Below are 22,452 nucleotides of genomic sequence, written 5' to 3' on the forward strand. Positions count from 1 at the left end.
TTCTCAGCTGACACGCCTGTTGACAGGACGAGATGCAAATCTCACGCATATTTAAGCGATTTAATGATGACGATGATTAATTTATGATGGTGAACCAGAATGCACAGTTCCTGGGATGATGCATAAATGCACACACAAAGGACATGAGGTACAAATCCGATGCGTCTCAACAGTAAGACATACATGTGGAATCACAGAAAACCATCCTCCAAGCTATGGCGACAAATCCACACACACAGAGGTTTGTGGATTGCTGTGGATTAAGATGGTGACCGCCTTGGGAGCTAGATGAGAGTTGGATGGGAGAGCTCTCGCACATCATGTCGAGAGCTCTCTGCGATTGTCTTCGACACCCACAGCATGCCCGACTGCCAGCTCCCTCAAGGCTCAACACTCCCGACAGACTCCCAGGGAGAGGGACGTTCTTTAGCCCAGACTCTTGAGGCTTCTCTCTTGTCTTTCTCCTTTCTCCTCTCGCCTATCTTTTGCCTCACCCATGCCCTCACTTATTTAAGAGAGGGGGCGGGTGGGGAGGGTGGCGAAGCACACCTCCCAAGTGGAACGTTTCCTCCAGTGGGTTGTATCATTCTCAGTCCCCTGGGGCCTGTCAATTTGCCCCGAGGGTAACATGAAACTGGAGAATGATAAATAAAATGATAATAAATGGGAATGAGGAAAAGGGGAAACCAGCTTCGTGTGAAATTTGGCCGGCTTCTCTCTTTTACATCCAGCACACGCATGCCCATTCCCAATGTATGCCAACACAGACGTCGCTGTATGTACATTTTAAACACCAATACACAAGGGGGATAGCACTCCTTGTCCTTCATTATATGTACGCTTCATTACATGTTTGTACTTGACTGCCACGGTAGTATTTTTAACATCGATGGCGCACATGGAAAAGTGGAGAATACAGATTGCATTTTGGAGCACAGAACAGCGCCATTAGCAACATGCTGTGTGCAAAGTGCGACACGGACTGCTTGAGATTACCGCTGATTATATGGCACATTCGTACTGGCTGTGCACTGCTCAGCAAAAATAAATAAATTGACAGATCATTTTCGACCATGAATATGAATGAATGAGCCTGGTGTTGGCTTAGCGGATAGGGTGCAGGATTGGGATCCTTGGATCCTGAGTTAGAATCCCGGTCGATCGCTGAATTAATGCCAGGGGGGTTGACTCAGCCTGTCATCCTTCCAACAACATCAACAACATGCATTGTAAGGCCATTTTCCCTGCCAGGGCGGGGATTAGCCTTGCGGTCCTTGCGGTTAGCCTCATCCTTCCGAGGTCGGCATATTGAGTACCAGCTTGCTGGGATGAATGATCCTGGTGTGTACCCCGATTTAGAATAGGTACACAGTATCCCTGCGCATCGTAAGAGGCGACTAAGGATTGGCGTCAGGAAGGGCATCCGGCCATAAAAAAAATATTGCTTCAAACAGGGAACCATGATTGTCATGGGGCCCGCAAGGCTAACCCTCGCTCCAGCGGTGAAAAAATGGTCTGAAAACGATCATTCATTCATTCTATTCATTCATTCATATTTTCGACCATACTGTACCGTACCGGCTAATCAGCATTTGTGACTTGCCAATGGAAAATGGTTCTCCATGTTTATTAGAGCTCACAAAATGTCACAGAATCAATTTGCAATGCAGGGCCTTCATCAGCGCTCTGTAGGCGTACACGATGTCTTCCTTTGAGTGAGTGTTACGCTCAACCTACTTCTCCCAAGCACCAGCTTTCAGTCTGAGCATTAAGTTGCCAGCTTCCTCAACTTGTGCACTTTAACGAGGAATGCAGCACTTCTGGCAACAAGCATAGCTTCACTGCCAAATGCTTTGCTAATTACTGCAGAAACACACATACACACACACACATACACACACAACACATGCTCTGCACATACTGTACATATACACACATACTGTACACATACATACATGCATACATGCACATAATACCTACACATACATTCATACAAAGACGTACATACTTACATACACAGACGTACATACATACATACACAGTAAGGGCGGATCCAGGAATTACAAGACGGGGGGGGGGGGGGGGGGGTGCATGAAACTATAGGGCTGGGGGGGATTATGGGGTGTCTGGGGGTCTTCCCCCAGGAAATTTTTTAAAAATTGATCGTCAGAAACGGCATTTCGTGCGTTCTTGGCAGTTTCTGCAGTTCCTTGTGTTCTTCCCTGGTCCAACAGTTCAGCAGATTCGAACCGCCTGCACCCCCATCCTGGGTCGAAAGGGGGGGGGGGAGGTGCGCCCCCCCCCTGGATCCGCCCTGGCAAAGACGTACATACATACATACACAGACGTACATACATACATACACAGACATACAAACATACACAGACATACATACATACATACACAGACATACATACATACACAGACATACATAAATACATACATACACAGATATATATATATATATATACATGCATACATGCACAGACAGACATACATACATACATACACAGACATACATATGTACATACACAGACATACATACATACATACACAGACATACATACATACACAGACATACATACATACACAGACGTACATACATACACATACATACATACATACATACATACACAGACGTACATACATACACAGACATACATACATACACAGACGTACATACATACACATACATACATACATACACAGACGTACATACATACACAGACATACATACATACACAGACGTACATACATACACATACATACATACATACACAGACGTACATACATACACAAACGTATATACATGCATACATGCACATACATACATGCCTCACTCATATATATATATATATATATATAACTCCACCTTGGATGAATGATCCTCATCTTCCCTGCTTTCCAAGCAGGCTTGGCTATGAGATGGTCCACACTGTGAACTTTATGTTGCATGAAATGCATTAACCTCAGGCACAGGCTCGGAAAGACTCTGTGGGTTCTGGTTAGCAGTGATGCTTTGCTGGTGCTTTTCAGTCATTCATAATTATGTTTTCTCATTTGTTTCGCTGCTGAACATTCTGCCAAATTCGGTATTGTCATTATTTGCACCAAACTTCACAGATTATACGAGGAAATTTCCATACGTTTGGCGAAGTGTTGTGGTCCATCATGCCCATGTTGCATTCCCAACCCCATTCACTTTATCTGTCAATTTATGTCCGTACTAACCCCCATTCACATTATCTGAATCCAAGTTCACTCGACTGAAATATTCCATTCATCTTCAGGCAGGGAACATAGCAAGGTGACTGTAACATCATTCTCCGCTCACTAGGTGATCCTTCGAGAGAAACTTCTTCCAGGGGAGTTAATTGATATGATTGGATGTGAACTTTTAAAATTCTCTGGATTTTCCAATTCCATCACAATGAGGCACAGTTTTGTCTGAAAATGTCACGAGGTCCCAGAAGTTGCTGTATAATTACCCTTCACGCTCAGTGCAGAATCAATTGTTTGTCTATTTGCCGACATCTCGGATACCTTTTTTGGAACTCATTTGTGACTCCATGATATAATAGATCCCTTTACACATTACTGCGAAGATTCCAAACTTTATATAGAAAAAAATATTTTTATTTTCTTTTAACTAACCTTGTAAAGGGACAGGTGCACACAAAATTTAAAACCTGAGCTTAAAGAAAAACCCTTCAGCTCTTATTTACCTGCATTTCTTAATAAAAGGACCTTAAAGCCTGAGGAAGAAAAGAATATCCATCATAAAAAGAAACTCGTGATACTTGCATAAAGAGATTTGAATATGGTCTGAAATGAAACTTCTGGCTGTATATAATATATCCAATATCCAATAAACAATATCCATCATTATGAAACTATATATTTTTGTACAAGTGTCACAAATCAATATTGTTAATAAAACTTGGATCACCTGTCTAGGGTTCTTTTAATAGTAAGATTTGTTAAGGTAGTGTGCAGACCAGGAAAACACGTTTGACAGCATTCCACATTTCATCCAAGGTGGTGCCGATGTTGGTGTTTCACTCATTTTTCAGGAGAAAATTATTGTGTATAATGCATGTGACAGCCATTATCCTGAAACAGGCAGAGGAAAGTCAGCGAGTAGTTTGTGTATAATTGGTGTAAGAAGGCCAACAAATGATTGTTCGTTACACAGCAGTCAAGTCGATATACACTTGCATGTATGTATGTATGTATGTATGTACAGTTAGTGGACAAAAAAATAAAAAAATGGAAACACCAGGGTAAATGGGGGACACCAAGCAATGGCTTCCACACAGTTGTAGCTCACGTGTTCATTAAGCAAATGACATCCCAGCATGCTTAGGGTCATGTATAAAAATGCTGCACCAGCCTGGTTGCCAATAAGTGTGGCTAGCATGGCTACAAGAGGAGACCCCAACCAATTATTACCATCCACAGAGCACGTGTGGTCGCCCAATGGTTTCATGAGCATGACACTGATGTTATCCATATGCCATGGCCCTCTTGGTCACCATATTTGAACCCAATCGAGCATTTGTGGGATATTCTGGAATGACGCCAAAGACAGCATTTTCCACCTCCATCAAACTGGATCAGCGAGTTGATTGACTTTCATGTGGAAGAATGGTGCCACTCCCTCCTTCAGAATTCCAGACGCTGGTGGAGTATATGCCATGGTGCATACAGGCCATAACTGCCACACATGGTGGCCCAACACCCTATTAAGTGACTTTACATTGGTGTTTCCATTTTGTTTTGTCCACTACCTGTATACCTGTATACCTGTATGGATGGATGTATGTAGGTATGTACACTCCCCCTTCCCATTTTCTCCCTTGCACACTTTATGTATCCAGAGTCTAGGTTCGTCGAGGAGTTTGAACACAGAACGTAACGGAAGAGGACATACCAGAATTAAAACAGCAGTCGAGAGAGGAGCAGGAGGTGGACCCAAATAGAGGGAGACTTGGAGATATTAGGAGCATGGGGATTCGGGGAAGGTTGAGAGCAAGCAGAGGACACGGAATGAACAATATGGAGACAGCTGCAAACTCTCAATCACAAAAGTGGAATGTCTTACCCTGATATTCGTTGAATTATGGCAGGAAGAATAAATGAAAGACAATTTCCTTTTCGGGAGTTGGCAGCCGAGGAGAAAATTTGAAAAATCGGTGGAACTTTATTTCTCAGCCAAGATTCCTCAACAATTGTTGGTAACATGTTGGCATGAGATAAGTTTTTGTATTTCTGCTCGACTAATTAAATTTTACCTGAATATAATGCTTCATAATGAGATAAAACACAAAATGGCATGGAAATGGTCTTTTTTATTTTTGACTATTTCTGCAATAATGTCTTTTGGTGAACCACCAAATGCCCGAGCTGTTGTGAACATGGAGCACACAAACTGTTAGCATGCATGGACAGTGCCCTCTGTCAGTGGAATTATATTTCCCAGCTGAGACACTTGCTTTTGCTGGTCTTCATCTTGCTGGAGCTTCCTCAATCTTTCCTTTGCCGAAGACCAACTGATCACCTGGTGCCAGTTTTTCTGGTGCAGTTTGGTACCATTGTTTAGAGCAGGGGTGGGGAACCTTTTTCCTGTCGAGGGCCATTTCGATTTTTAGAACATCCTTCGAGGGCCATGCTAAATTATTGAATACATATATCGGACTCACCTAATGCGATGGCTGGAACTGTTTCTCTTTGGCGAGGCGTTTGGTGTCAGGTGGTAGTGATGATGATGCTACTCGCAGCTGGTTTTGCAGGTTTGGGTCAGTCAGTCTTGAGCGAAACCGAGTCTTTGCAAGAGTCAGTTTTGAAAAGAACTGCTCACAGCTGTAGGTCGTCCCAAACAGTGATGCAAACTTCAGTGCATGTCTCCTCAGAATGGGAAAATCCTCAGCACGTACATACAGTTTGTAGAACTCGAGAAAAGGGAGGACAAATCTCACACTCTTACTATGTCTCTCCGAAAATATCGACTGGACAACCCTCCCATCTACTTTCTCAACAATCCTCTCCAAGAAGTTCTGTCGCTCAAGCTTTTGGGTCTCACTATCTGCCATGATCTTTCTTGGGAAAACCACATTTACAAGCTGGCCTCCAAAGCCAGTCGCCGACTGGGCATCCTCCGTCGTGCGAAGTCCTTCCTCGGCACACCTGAGCTCCTCACCACATACAAGGCTTTCATCCGCAGCTCAATGGAATACTGTTCTCCCCTATGGGCCGGTGCTCCTGCCTCACACCTAGCTCGGCTTCACGCTGTTGAAACCAAAGCTTTCAGAATTATTGGAATCTTCCGCGATGAAGCTATCTCTGAGGGCCTTTCACTCACTCACCACAGGCAGGTAGGTGGTCTTTCTGTCTTCTTCCGACTCCTCTCCGGCCTTGCACCCCCAGCTCTCTCTGTGCTCTGTCCCCCAAATATTCCTACAGGTCGCACAAGATCTGCCAGCAACCCTCTGATGGTTAAACTGCCGAAATCTCGGCTGTCTGCTCACCTTCACTCTTTCATTCCTCTTTTCCCCCGCTTCTGGAACAAACTCCCTCACTCCCTTCAATCCCACTCCTCCCTCCAGGTCTTTAAAACAGCTGTTCACCACCATCTCTTATCTTCCCCCATCCAAAACCTTGATATTTTCTACCCCCGCTAATTCACCCCAGATCCACCTTGTTTGAAATTCCAACTTCTTTCCTGGAAGTCCTGGCAGTGTCCATATGTTTTATACCTCTCCCACCCCCCTTCCCATGCCCCCCCTTCCCATGCCCCCCCCCAAAGCCCTTTCCCTCTCACAGATCTCTCGATGTCTCCATGTCTCTCGGTCCCTGCTCTCAAATGTTGTGTTTGTGTCCTTCCCCCTCTCTCCCCATCTTGTCTACTGCTCCCGATGTTATATGTTTTATGTGTCGGTTTGTCTTTCTGTGTGATTAATGTTCGCTCTTTCACGAGCCTCGATCTTGTATACAAAAAAAAAAAAAAAAAAAAAAAATGTTTTTTGTTATAGATAGATGAATTGCCTCGCGGGCCGGATCAAACGGTCTCGCGGGCCGTATACGGCCCGGAGGCCGGAGGTTCCCCACCCCAGGTTTAGAGGAATGCACATAGGTTTGCTTTGTTGTATGGATAATTATTGATGTTCTTGGCCCATTTCTTGGGCAGGGGTGTACTGGGTCCCAACACCTTAATCTCCAGTGCAGTAGATGACCCTCGTCGCATATGTTCTCCTGACTTGATGGAGTCAGGTTGGTCATAGTGATCAAAGACCACATCTACTAGGTTGCAGCCACTCTCCCCAAGTGGGGCAGTACTTTCTGCCAGTTGTCCATATGTCTTTGCGCCGCCAGATTTGACCATTTGGACCGTGGCCATCACATCTATGACAATGGCAGTGGGTAGCGGGTGTTTCCTAAAGGGGAGTTTGAGCAATACATCAGCAGCCTTTGTTTCCAACTCAGCTAGCAGATCGCTCTTCACTTTGTTACGTAAACCGTCATCAGAATGCACCAGTGCACAAGGCATGGAGGATAGCTCATGTGCAAGGACTTCATTCAGGTTGACATCTTGGGCTTTAACGACATTGAGTAGTCCGCCGAAGATGTATCGGTCAACAGTGACAACAGCTGCCTTGTCCATGGCTGCTTTCACTGTCTTATTCGTTGCCGTTGATGCAAATGTTTTGATCTCATATCAACATGTTAACACCAAGTGTTGAGAAGTATTGGCTGTAGAATCAGAGAAAAAAGAATTGCACCGATATTTCCAGATTGGCACCTCATCCACCAACCCCCTAATATAAAATTGTCTGTCGTTTATTGTTGCTGTCATAATTGAACTGTATGTAGATGGGGGCTAAAATGTTCCAAAGATGTCCACCAAGCAGCCTGAAGTGACAGCAACTGTGTAGTGGTTGTTGCGTGAAACCCATTTTCTAGGCCTCTTTTGAGAAATGGCTCCTGGACAACAGGAGCAGAATGTCCCACAGCTGATAATGTACCTGGATAGGTTCCAGTCAATCACTTGACACTGCCCAAGCAGTCCTCGATTGGGGCAGAATTCTAGATTTTGGCCAGATTGCTGGTGAATAAAGGATGGGAATCATGTATTTAATTACACTCCACATTCATATATGTTTGGGAATAAATGTTTCTATCAAACACGACCGTTGCTGCCCATGTCCCAGCAGGTGTAGGTCAAGGTGTTGAGGTTCATGGAAGAGCGGAACAGCAATGGTCTAACGGTCAACAGATAAAAAGTCGACTGAAGGGAAAAGCAGGTGAAATTAACGGCACGGCACTCGGTAGAGCGCATACCTCCGCCAGGCTGAACAGTTTACATTTTGTATCTCAATGATAGGCCGGATCTGGATTCGCACCTGAACGAAAATCTCATTGGCTTGATATTGTCACCTACCCAATTCACCCACCGAGTTTTGTCATAACCAATCCACATCTTTTTGAAATGTCATGCTGTATATCGTTTTTGGCCCCATCTCTCAATTTTGAAGAATCGCTTTAAAAATTAAAAAAAAATTGTTGTATCCATATCCGGATCTTCACCAAAATTGAATCAATTATTCCGTGTTACACACCCAAACTGTCCACCAGGTTTCGTCTGAATCCGTCCATAACATTTTTAGATATCCTGTTCATAGAGACACTTTACCGGTGTGTACCCCGGTTTAGAATAGGTACACCGTATCCCTGCATGTCGTAAGAGGCGACTAAAGGGGTTGACGTCAGGAAGGGCATCCGGCCATAAAAACTTTGCCTCAAAAAGAGAACCATGACAATTACAATTATGGGCAGGGTACAGCCCAAAGTACCCCGTGGGGGACCCCACTCCCCCTCGTCAAAACTCAAGGTGGGGAACCCGATCGAAGCAAGGGTGGAAATCATTGCTTTTATGACGACGAAACGTCTGATGCCCGACGTGGAGATCGGTTTCTGAGGTTTGGGACATGGAATGTAGGGACAATGACTAGGAGATCAGGAGAAGTGGTGGAAGTATTGGTCAGAAGAAGAGTGGACATATGTTGTGTGCAAGAGACGAGATGGAAGGGAAGTGGTGTGAGAATGGTGAAGGGTAGGCAGGGACAGAAATACAAGTTTGTGTGGCAAGGGTGCGTGGAGGGTGTGAATGGTGTTGGTGTCCTGTTTTCTGAGGAGTTTGTAGACAGTGTGGTGAGTGGGACTAGAGTGAGTGAAACGTTGATGATGGTGAAAATGATGCTTGGAAAGCTCTTGGTGAACATTATCTCGGGATATGCTCCGCAGGTTGGTCGGAGCGATGAAGAGAAGGACAAGTTCTGGTGTGCTATAGAGAAGCTGATGGAAAACGTGAAAGATGAGGAAGTTGTTGTGGTATGAAGAGACCTAAATGGACATGTGGGAAGGAGTATGGACGGTTTTGAGGGAGTTCATGGGGGTTACGGATATGGTGTGAGAAATGGAGTAGGTGAAAGGATTTTGGAGTTTGCTGATGGAGCTGATTTGTTGATTTGTAATACTCAGTTCCAGAAAGAGGATAATAAGCTTGTTACATACACGTCAGGTGGGTCGACGACAACCGTTGACTACCTGCTGGTGCGTATGCGAGATAGGGGGCACCTCCGGGACACAAAGGTGATCCCGGGGGAGGAGGCTGTTTCACAGCACCACTTGGTTGTCTGCGACATAAGGGTGAAAGGTGCGAGAAGAGCTCGGCGGGTGAAGTACCAACCGAGAATGAAGGTGTGGAGGTTGAAAGAGGTGACAGTGAGGGAGGCATTAGAAGAGAGGCTGATTATGGTAGAGGATGATGTGGTTGAGCTTGAAAGTGGTTGGATGTCAATGAAAGATAGTCTGTTTGGAGCCGTTGGTGAGGTATGTGGATGGACAAAAGGACCACCGAGGCACTCGGAAACATGGTGGTGGGATGATGAAGTTGGAAAGAAGATTGACGAGAAGAGGAAGAAGTTCAAGGAGTGGCAGAAGGCGAAGGGTATGGGGGCAGAAAAGGCAGAGCATGAAAGTTATAAGGCAGCCAAGAAGGCTGCAAAGAAAGAGGTAGCAAAGGCACAGGAGGCATGTAGGAAAATGTTCAGAGAACGCTTGGATTTGGAAGAGGGTCAGAGAGCAGTATTCAGGATTGCAAAGCAGATAGCGAAAGAGAGGTGCGATGTGATGGGGGTGAGTTGCTTGAAGGATGAAGTTGGATAAATCGTTGTGGACCCAGATGGAATTAAAGGAAGATGGAACAGATATATGGAATACTGTTGAATGCAGAGAATAAATGGGATGGCAACATAGAGAGTAACCCAGTTTTAGGACCGGCAGAGAAGATAACCGAGAAGGAAGTTGAGGAAGCGATAAAAGCAATGAGGAGTAGAAAAGCGGGAGGGCCAACGGGAGTTGTGGGAGATATATTGAAGGCAGCGGGAAGTTGGGGTGTGAAGAGAATGACAGAGATCTGCAATCTGGTGGTGAAAGAAGGCCGCATTCCAGTGGATTGGGAGCTGAGTACCCTCGTCCCTCTATACAAGGGGAAAGGTGACCCGCTGGACTGTGGCTCGTATCGAGCGATAAGGTTATTGTAGCATGGAATGAAGGTATTGGAAAGGGTGTTGGAGAGGAGGATAAGGAAGAAAGTGAAGATTGACGAAATGCAGTTTGGATTTATGCCAGGAAGAGGAATGACAGACGTGCTTTTTATTGTAAGGCAGTTGCAGGAGAAGTATATGGAGAAGAGGAAGAAGTTGTTTCTTGGGTTTGTTGATCTGGAGAAAGCATTTGATGGGGTTCCACGTGAAGTAGTGACATGGGCATTGAGGAAGTTAGGAGTGGAGGAATGGTTGATCAGAGTAGTGATGGCAATGTACAAAAGAGCGCGCACAGCTGTAAGGACGAAGGACGGGAACAGTGGTGAGTTTGAGGTGAAGGTGGGAGTGCATCAGGGGTCGGTACTAAGTCCACTACTATTTGTAGCTGTGATGGAGGTGCTGGCTCAGAACGTAAAGGAGGGTTTACCGTGGGAGTTGTTGTATGCAGATGATCTGGTGTTGATTGCAGAAAGTATGGATGGACTGAAGGAGAAGATGAACAAGTGGAAGGAATGTATGGAGACAAAAGGTCTGAAGGTGAATATCGGAAAACGAAGGTGACGGCAAGTGGTAAAGCATGTGGTGAGGTGGAAAGAACTGGGAAGTGGCCGTATGCTGTGTGCAGGAAGGGTGTCGGAGTGAATTCCATTCAATGTACAATGTGTGCTGAGTGGGTTCATCAAAAATGTAGTGGTTTGAGAGGGTCATTAACCAGTGTGGCAGCTACATTCAAGTGTAAGGTGTGCACAGCGGGAGCTGCAGATGGAGGAAATGTTGAGTTGGATCTTGGAGATGGCGTGAAGCTGGAAGGTGTGAAAACATTTTGTTACCTAGGAGACATGCTGATTGGAGAAGGTGGATCAGACTCGGCAACGGTCGCTCGAGTGAGATGTGCATGGAAGAAGTTTCAGGAACTGAGTGGCGTGCTGACGAGGAGGGGAGTGTCGTTGAAGCTGAAGGGAAAGGTGTATGCTGCATGTGTGAGAAGTGTTATGATTTATGGGAGTGAGACATGAGTAATGAATGTAGAGCAGCAACGAAGGCTGGAAAGGGTGGAAATGCGAATGGTTTGGTGGATGTGTGGAGTATCGTTGAGAGAAAGGAAGACAAATGATGAATTGCGAAAGATGATGGGAATAGAGCCTGTGATGGATGCTGTGAAGAGAAACAGGTTGAGATGGTTTGGTCATGTGTTGAGGAAGGATGAAAGTGACTGGTTGAGAAGAGTGATGGAAATGAATGTAGAAGGAAGTAGAGGACGGGGAAGACCGAGAAAGACTTGGCTAAAGATGGTCGAAGAAGAAATGCGGGCCAGGGGGTTAACAAGGGGAAATGCAGAAAATAGGGCAAAATGGAGAAGATTGTCATGGGGACTGCAAGGCTAACCCCCGCTCTTGCAGGGAAAATGGCCTTAAAATGCCTGTTGTTGTTGTTGTATTCATATATGTTTGGACACGTTAATGTCCCTTGCAAATGATTTGTGTTAAATCGACGCTTCCTTTAAGAATCTCTCTTCGTCTCACACTCTTGTGCCCTCTCTGCATCCTCCTCTTCTTTGCAATCACTCTTCCCAAACCCCCTTTTTACGACTCTAATATTGACAGGCAATTGGTTTATGGTTGGATAACAAAGTGCTTTATACCAAGGAAGCCTTCCGTAAGGGTCTTAAGGTCTCATCAGAAAGCAAGTTATTGATAGTGTGGCAAAATGAAAAATTTCACTTTTCTTTCAATTTATCCGAGACAGAAAAAACAAAACTTGCCATCCAAATTTGCGTCTTAAATAGCTGTCGGCTGACGGATTGCGACTTTCTCCCTGCCGCCCTGTTATTGCTGATTTGATTGGGTTTTTGATGAAACGGCACCGTGCACTTTGCACGCTCTAATACCACTTTTATTGCTATTTATCGCCACCATTTCCGAGCTCTGCTTCAAATCAAATGTGGAGGTGCGCACCCACGTAGGCCTTGGGTTGCCACAAACTGCTGTGGTTGTTAAAGAACCATTGATATTACCATCTCTGCTTTATATATTTTAATCTCCAGGCCTTTGTCTGTCTAGGCCTCAGTGCCCAAAATGAATTATCATGCATTAATTTTGCAAAGCAAAAAATAAATAAATATATATATATACATTGCCGAGTAATTTTGCTATTTTAATGTCAACACCATTCACGTTCGACCTTGCTGTCTGCATCCTGATTACCTCGGCCACCGAAGGTGGTTATGTTAGGAGGTCATGTGTTCACTCCAGTTTGTTTGTCTGTGAGCACTATATCTCAATGTTATGGACTGATTCAGACAAAACTTGGGAGACAATTTGGGTATGTGACAAGGGCACATTGAATCGATTTTGGTGAAGATCTATATCCGGATCTGGATAATATAATTATGAAAGTGATTCTTCACAATTTAGAGATAAAAACGATATATAGCATGATATGGCCTCAGTCACACTGGATCGTACGTTTTCTGGATCGTGCGATTGGTGGCAATTTGGCCGAGGTACGACCAATCGTCAATGTTTGCTATGATCTCCATTTGCGATCGCATACTGCGATTGCTCTTAGGACTGGTGGAAGGTCATCGTACGATTGGTCGTACGCGTGGTCGTGCGATCACCAACGATTGGAGAAGATCGATCGCAAGATCAATCGTAGGTAATCGTGCGACTCGTGGTGGCGATCAGCGACCGATCGTACGATCAATCGTGGCAACCTGCGACCGCTCGTACGATCAATCGTGGTGACCTGCGACCGCTCGCACGATCGATCGCAGCCAGTCGTGAGTTCGATTCCCGACGCAGCTATAAAATGTCATAAATGTGTTTACGATCCCTCAGATGGACGTTAAACGGACGTCCGTCTGCCGACGTTCGTTTGTGGACGTTAAAGACCCCAAGGTGTCCTTCGCGAAGAGTAGGCGAGCTATCGCAGGCATCCTCAACAAATTACAAATCCTTGCCCTGACTAGTGGAACGTCAGGCCTGGCCAACCGGGTAGACAGCTTGGAGCCGAGTTTGTGTATCTGCCAGCCCTTGTTTAAGAATTCAGCGATTTAAATCAAAACATCGGACCGAATTTACTAAAGTCGTTTAGCGAGCGTCTTGTCAACACACGTCTAACCGTTAAACACTAACAAAAACATTGTTGTACACGCACAGCAAAACACACGCCTAACACACGCGAATGGAATAAAATAATATAATATAATATAATAATATAAAATTATCGTATAATGGTCCAAATATACTGGCCTGCGAGCTAAAGACTGGTGGTACCACCAATCGTAAGGTCGTGCAACCAGTCGGGACAGGTCGTGACTGGTCGCACTACCGATCGTGAGGTCGTACGACAGGTGGCACCACCAATTGTCAGGTGGCAGGACCAGTAGCACGACCAATCGTGCGACTACTTGACCCGCGGTGCGTCCATGCGCGACTGGTGGTGCGACCATGCGTGACTGGTGGTACGACCATGTAAGACCTGTCTGCAATCTCTTACGATTTGGAATCGCAGGTCAGAAGTTTTGAACATGACCATCGATCTTGCTGCGACTGATTTTGCTCTGGCGATCACCCACAACCTCTGCGACCAGTCGCGCGCTCTTTTTACGATTTGCCCGCGATTCCAACATTTTTCAGTCGCAGCTAGGTCGTAACCTGGTCGCAGGCCCGGTGTGACTGGGGCCTATTTCAAAAATGATGGACGAGTCATGATCATGACAGCTTGGTGGATGAGTTGGGTAGGTGACAAGAACAAGCCGATTTGATTTTGGTTAAAGTGGGATACAAAACGTAAACTGTCCACTCTGGTGGAGGTAGGTGCTCTACCGAGTGCCGTTCTTTTATCTGAAATGAATACCTGCTGTGCTTTTAGCTATTCTCAATCCAACTCGATTATTATCTCTGTGTGATGGATGAAGAGCTATCAACGTCCCTTACATTCAGCCCTAGTTTCAGCCCTAGACGGAAGTCTCATTAATCACATTGACACATGACCCAAAACGCCAAGTCATTGTCGACTTGATGGATAAACAATGATGATCAACTGTAGTCATCACTTGGTATTTACGTTTAATTTTAATTTCCATGTCATTGAAAGGACGAATTGTGGGTAGGGAGGTGGGCAAGTGCACAATATGTCCAAAGTGGAATGGTTTGTGTCTTTATGGCATCACAAAAAAGGAAACGCTCTCACGAACGACTCGTTCCTCAAAGCTATAGCTGCATTTATCATCATATCTAACTTGTTTCCTTTGTGGTCTTTTTTACTACTGTTAACTATAAACCACCAATTCATAATAAAAACGCCAGATGTAAGTGCTTCCTGAGAATCAGGAACGAAGGTGCTTTTTAAAATCATTTAACAATGATGGGATTGTGACCAAACTTGGCACAAATGATATCTGTTATGTTGCAACTCAAGTTTGTTCACGGACGGCATGAAAAAATATGTGGGTCCAAAGGGGGTCTACCTGAGGTCGAAGTGGATCCAGGTTTTATCCCCCAAAATAGGTATTTGCTTTCTTCTCTGAAACTACACACACAATTTCGATGAGATTTGACCACAACCTTCAGCACCCATGATGTACCCAAAGTTTGTTCACGACATTAAAATAAATAATCGAAGTTTGGGGGGGCTTCACCCCCAAAATATATGTATTTGCTTTCTCCCCCGAAAACGAAACAATTTTGATGAAACTTAACCACCACCTTCATCATCCGTAGTGTACCAAAGTTGACCCACCACTCCATTCCCCAAATTTTGCTTCTGTCTCTATCTTATCCATTACTAATCCTGTGCGTTCTTCCCTACCCCTCAACCTCATCCGCATTCCTTGTTGTCCGTCTCTGTCTAGTTTCTCCCTCCACCCTACTGTTGGCATTCGGCCCCATCTCTTTTTGCTGTTCCTTTTCTTATGTTGTGTCTTGATCCATTCTCTGTTCTCGCTCTTCCATGAGCCTTGACTCTGCATAAAATAAAATAAAAATCGAATTGGAACGTGTGGGATTCACACATGTGAATTCGCCATGTTACCACTGAACATGTGGGGAAGGTTAGAGAGGATATGAGAAGCCCCCATTTTCCTGGGATGAGGCTTTCCTCCGCCTCGTATTGTGACTGTCAGGCAAATGCCCCTGCGGGCGTCACATGTCGTCACCATCTCATCACAACATGTGCTGGAGTCACACACTAGGATTCGCCATTTTACCATTTAAAGTGAAGGGGGAGGGGCTTATATAAAGACAACAGGTAATGATTAAGTATTGCTAATCACAAATGGGAAAGAGACAGACATGGTTTTTGAGGAGGTGGGGCTCAGGTGACAAAGAGCTGCTTAGACATCTTATCCTCATCATTGCTAATTTGAGATACAAAACACGTCCCTAATATTCATTACGAGATCACTCATTAATACTTAACCACTCATTAACCCCCCCCCCCCCCTCATAATCTTTGGAACAACACATAATTCCATATTTAAGAATTAAAATGTCTTGCACTCTTGTGAGTGTTTCATTCGTAGAACGTTCCAAATGTATCATTTATCCCCACGTATCATGAGGCATCGTTTGCCTTTCATACTACTGTACAATAATCATGTCGAAGCTACATTCACACAATGCAAGTCCACTCTCTAATGTAAGCACACGCAATGATCACTCAATTTGTTGCACAATTAGTGCACAAATGTGCGTCCTGTGCACTTGGATTTGTTAAAGTGCATGGAAATTAATACTAATCTAGACTTTTAAGGGCAATAAATCCAACTATGAGCATTAGTATGGTTCATTAAAGTTCATTCATTTGTTTCCTTGTCAATAATATTATTTGTACATGAGATTGTGCACTGTTTATTTATTTACTTTTCCGTGTTGTTATAACCTGCTCAAAAAGGAAGTTGTAAATCCTTTCTGGGTGTGAGATCGTTCCCCAGTGAATATTTGTTGGCCAATTGATCGGGTTATTGGAAACATCTCTGTGGCATGACATCCACCAACTTTTTTTTTTTCCCCAAGTTTTATGGTTTCACACTCTGGAGCTTGTCAACAGTGATGTGTCGTGCAACTGTTGTACATCAAATTTCCTTTGTTGTTCACTAAATGCCATGAGTCCTCAGCAATTTCCTTTAGTTCCTTTAACCACAGACCTATCAGCTTCCTTCCAATCATCAGCAAGGTCATGCAATCCATCATCGCAGTTGACATAAAATCGTTACATTTTTCCAATGCCTCATATCCAATCATCAATTATGATTCGGACCAGGCCACTCTACCTTGGACATGGTGCTTCTACTCTCCTAATAATGAATGGAGGCCCTCAATATCAGTCATGAGATCAGGCCGTCTCTCTGGACATACATTGTGTATTTAATACAGTCTGGCATCTCGCCTTGCTCCCCAAACTGTCTGGCTATGGAATTCAAGGCCAACTTCACACATGGCTTAGTGACTTCCTCTACTCACGAAGCCGTGTTGCTCTCACTGGAATCCTTTCAACTCAAACCTTCACCCACACCCCACACGCACAAACTTTCCCACACACCTCACACACACACACAAACCTCCCCATGCATCCCACACACACAAACCTCCCCCTGCATCCCACACATGCAAACCTTCCCATCCACCCTATACACTCAAACCATTATCCTCACACCACTCCCCCCAACAATGTCTCAACTCGCTCTCACAAAGCCCCCCCCCCATCCTGCACACTCCATACACCCCCCCCCTCTATCTCTAACTTTGTGGACTGTGGACCTCAAACATCCGAGGTCTCAGCTCTAACCTGACAGATCTCTCAATCCAAGCTGCTGCTGATAAACCAGATATCATCTGTTTAACAGAATCTGTCCTCCCACAGGACATCCCTGACTCCTTAGTGCCTTTACACGGTTATTGTCTCCTCTGATTTGATAATCCTGAATTTCCCTAGTGGAGGATTGCACTTTACATCAATAACTCAATTTATCACTCTCCATGTACTGATCTTACATATCCCATTCCCCAGGAGGAGTGCTTCTGGCTGCGACTTCCCCTCCGTCTCTTTCTCTCTCTCTCTCTCTCTCTCTCTCACTCTCACTCTCACTCTCACTCTCACTCTCACTCTCACTCTCACTCTCTCTCTCTCTCTCTCTCTCTCTCTCTCTCTCTCTCTCTCTCTCACAACATGGACAAACTTTCAACCACTCATCCCAACCCTCTCTTCCTCATATGTGGGGATTTAATTTGTCACCATGCAAATTGGCTGGGTGTTGGTGCTTCTCTCACCAGCCATGGTACTTCCGCAAAGGACTTCTGTAACTCCATGATACTGACTCGATCTGTAAACTTTCCAACCCGGATTTTTCCCAATGGCAAATCCTACCTTCTGGACTTGGTGATGATAAACTTTCCCACAAATATCCCCTGCTCTTCCTCTGCTCAAATCGGTTTATCTGATCATATGCTTGTGAAAGTCAACACCTCTCTGGCTATTCTCAGAGAGCAGCCTTAGCGCTGGCGTTTCTGTCATGTCACTCAAGCAGGCATCTCTCTTCAGGTCTGGTCTACCATATCTACTGCCTCTGATGTTAACTCAGTCTGGGAATTCTTCTACAGAAATCAGCTCTCTCTCTCTCATGCACAAATTCATCCCATCTCGTCTTCCATTATCCTACACTGCTTCCCACCCATGGTACATTGAATCCAGTGGTGAAGCAGTTGTTCTGAAACAACTAGATTTCTCTTCCTGGAAGACTAATCTAACTGAAGGAAATTTCAGTGCATTCCACAAATTTCAGTGCATTTCATTCATTCATTCATTCCACAATGCCTGCAACAAGTGCTTGTCCACTTTCAGGAGAGCCAGAAAACAACATCTGTCCAACCTCAAGAATGAACTTTCAAACTTGTCTCCTTCCTCTAAAACCTGATGGGGCCTTTTTAAGTCTGTCTGGAGTATGTTCCCCCTCCATCCCTTCCCTCTCTTCAAATGGCACCACAGACGACTCTGCTCGTGAGAGAGTTGAATGGCTCAATTCTGTGTTTGCTTCCAAATCTTGTCCCCAACCCCTAGCTATCAGTACCCATCCTTCATTGTTGTGCCGAACTGCTCTTGGACTCTGTATATTTTGCATCTGAGAAGGTGGAGAAGATTATTTCATCCCTCAACTTGGACTCTGCTACTGGACTAGATGGCGTCAGCTCATGTATCCTAAAATCCTGCTCTGCTTGTCTTGCATATTGTCTCTCTGTCCTTTTCACCCTATCATTTGCATGAGGTCATCCTCCATCTGCTTGGAAATCAGCCCACATCATTGCATTATATAAAAAGTGCAAAAGCTGACTCCTTAACTACAGACCTATCGGCTTGCTTTCAGCCATCAGGAAGGTCATGGAATCCATTATCATAGTTTATATGAAATCATTCTTTTTCTCCAACAACCTCATATTGGATCACCAATTTTGTTTCACACCAGGTCACTCCACTTTGAACATGCTGCTTCTACTCACCCAACAATGGATGGAGACCCTCGATGTCAGACATGAGATCACACCGTCTCTCTGGACATATATCGTGCTTTTGATACAGTCTGGTATCCTGCCCTACTCTCCAAACTGTCTGCCTATGGTATCCAAGGCCAACTCCAAACGTCGCTTACAGACTCTCTGGAAACTCCCTTTATCTATTTGTGGATGACTCCACCCTCTGCTGTGATGTCCCTAATCCCTCAGACAGGCAGGCAGCATCATATCCAGACCTCGACACAATCACAAGATGGTCAAACACTTGAAACGTGTCCTTCAATCCCAATAAATCTCACACTCTCACTATCTTTCTCCGAAAGCACCATCTGGCAAACCATCCCCATTTCCTTTCTTGAGGAAGTTCAGTCATCCAAACTCCTGGGTCTCACCATCGGCCATGATCTTTCTTGGGCAAACCACATTTCAAAGTTGTCCAGCAAAGCCAGCTGCCAACTGGGCATCCTCCGTTGTGTAAAGTCATTGGCACACCTTAACTCCTATCCACCCAGAAGGATTACATCCGCAGCTTGATGAAGCACTGCTGTCCCCTCTGGGCTGGCTCCCCCTACCTCACATCTTGTTCAGATTTACACTTTGTTAGCCAAGACCTTCAAGATTATTAGAATCTCCTTTGATGAAGCTGTGTCTATAACTTTACCATCACAGACAGTTCTTCTACTGCCTCATTTCTGGTCTTTCACCCTCTGCCAGTAACCCTCTTCTAGTGAGACTCCCAAAATCCAGAGTCACTGCCCTACTCCACTCATTTGTTCCTCTTTTTTTCCCGGCCTGTGGAAATAGCTTTCCCCTCCTTTTCAATCTCATTCTTCCCTCCAAGATAGCATTGTCGGTACCCAGAGTGTTTCTGGGTTTAGATGTTATCTTACTCCCCCTTCCCACACAAGGCCACCACCTTGGTTTGCCTAATGTCAAGTCCTATGTTGTCTGGTGTCTGACCTGCAGACCTGCATCTATGTGTGTAATTTGTGTAATAGCTTTTTCATGATGCTGAGACCGTGCATTGAAATTAAAAAACAACAAAGAAAAGGGAATGAATGAACTGGCAAAGAGGAGAGAGTGAAGGGAGGAAATATAGCAACCTGCAAGTAAGAAGGTGGGATTCCATAATGCCTATGGGGTGGAAAGAGTGCAGGTAGTGATGGGGGATGACATGACATGAGATTGTGGTACAATGCCTGGTCAAGTCATGGAAGGGAAAAGCATGACTGAACCACCTCTGGATAGTAGATCCAGTGAACCAGCATTTAGAGATTAATCAGGAGGGGGTTATTGGAAGAACATGTGGTCTTAGAGGATCTGGTAAGGTTGGATGGCTGAGGGCACTGTTCACCACCATCTCAGGTCGTCCCCAATTCAAAACCATGATCTTTTCTACCATTGTTAACCCACACTCTCCTTCCCCGCCCCTACTCGAATCCCTCCTCCTTCCAAATTTGCATTTTTCCCCTCATAAGAGATTCCTTCTGTATCCATCTTGCTCACCCATACATCCTCTCTTACCCCCCCCCCCCCAACCCCTCCATCCCTTCCCACACCCATTGGTTGTCCAGGTCTGCCTCTATCTTGGCCTTCACGTTTGCTGTCCACTCTCTATACTGTTCCTTTTGTCCTGTTGCTTCCTGATCCGTTCAGTGTACTAGCTCCTCCACGAGCCTCGACACTTTATACAAATAAGACCGATGGTCTAACGACATAGCCAGGCTTGCTTGATACTGTTGTTGAAGAGGATAGTATGACCTGGGTGGGGATACCAGTTAACAGTTAGCAAATAATGTAAGAACCTTTTTTTTTTTTTCAATAAACTCCACGTTCCTGTGCCACCCTCAGTCGAACGTCAGGAATTGACAACAGGTTCGTAAAGGACTTGGATAAAAAGCCTACCCAGTCTGAATGTTGCTATATCCAGTCAATGGCGAAACTGTAATTGAGGAATCCCCGAATGTCACGAATGGTGGATGGAAACCCTTACGTCATTTCCTCATTCTGCTTTAATGTCAAAATGTCTATATTTTAATTGCAAACAGCATCATTCATCATTCCAATCACAAATTAATACTACGGTATTAATATATCAAAATATATTGTTAAATCACGATTGTATTGAGATATTATCAAATCAGCGGATACGTTATTGTCTGTTCACTTCCGGAATCGGGAGCAAGGTCCGTGTCAATCACATTTCAAAATAATAATTTTATTGAGGAATGAATGAAACCTCCTACCTACCTTGCGACACCTGCTGGGACCCTAAAACGTTCCACAGAAAGTTATTATATTTTCTTTTAGTAAAATATGCAACTGTAATTGTTACTAAATGCTGTTCCCCTGTCATGTGACCAGATACTCACCTCTGATTGGGTGGATGTTTGTGAGGGACAACAGGTTCGTTGTCCCTCAGATGTACAGATGTACTCTCCCAGTGCTAACAAGGGGATGGTGTCCTCTCTGCATTGTAGCAAGGGGTTGGTGTCCTCTCAGCATTGCAACAAGGGGTTGATGTCCTCTCTGCATTGTAGCAAGGGGTTGGTGTCCTCTGCATTGTAGCAAGGGGTTGGTGTCCTCTCTGCATTGTAACAAGGGGTTGGTGTCCTCTCTGCATTGTAGCAAGGGGTTGGTGTCCTCTCTGCATTGTAACAAGGGGTTGGTGTCCTCTCTGCATTGTAGCAAGGGGTTGGTGTCCTCTCTGCATTGTAACAAGGGGTTGGTGTCCTCTCTGCATTGTAGCAAGGGGTTGGTGTCCTCTCTGCATTGTAACAAGGGGTTGGTGTCCTCTCTGCATTGTAGCAAGGGGTTGGTGTCCTCTCTGCATTGTAACAAGGGGTTGGTGTCCTCTCTGCATTGCAACAGGTGGATGGATGTATGTATGCATACATGCATACATACATCAGATGGACAGACAATTGCTGTTCAAATGCAAATGCAAGTTGCTTTACAGGCTGCGCCATAAAATTACGAGTAATAGGCATCCACAACCATCCTTGACCATGTGAAACGCTGGCCGAGACTTTCAACAAAGGAGTGCCTACCCTTGGAGAATATTTTAACAAAGTTACCTGATGATTAGATGAAAAATGCAGCTGGGGTTCCAAAAAAAAAAAAAGTTTTCTGCAGGCATCTGGCAAAGGTTGCAGGGTGTTTCACGTACCAGGAATAAACTGCCTTGGCTCACGTGAAACTGCTTTGGCTGAATTAACAAGACTATGCTTTAATTTGCTGGTTAAAGTTTGCTTCTATAAAGTGTATGCAAGAGTTATTAAAGTTTCAACTTGCATAAAAAAAACTTTGTAAACACCCCACATGTGGACTCCTCATAA

General features: G+C 44.7%; 1 protein-coding gene across 1 annotated transcript in view; it reads left to right on the plus strand.

Annotated features, from left to right (window-relative positions):
- The window catches only part of LOC137439710 (protocadherin-9-like), a 431,655-nt gene that overhangs the window by 4,166 nt on the left and 405,037 nt on the right, over positions 1 to 22,452 (plus strand). The window lies entirely within an intron of this gene.

The sequence above is a fragment of the Myxine glutinosa genome, chromosome 14 (assembly GCF_964187855.1).
Source record: "Myxine glutinosa chromosome 14, kmMyxGlut1.1, whole genome shotgun sequence".
NCBI classification, from domain to species: domain Eukaryota; kingdom Metazoa; phylum Chordata; class Myxini; order Myxiniformes; family Myxinidae; genus Myxine; species Myxine glutinosa.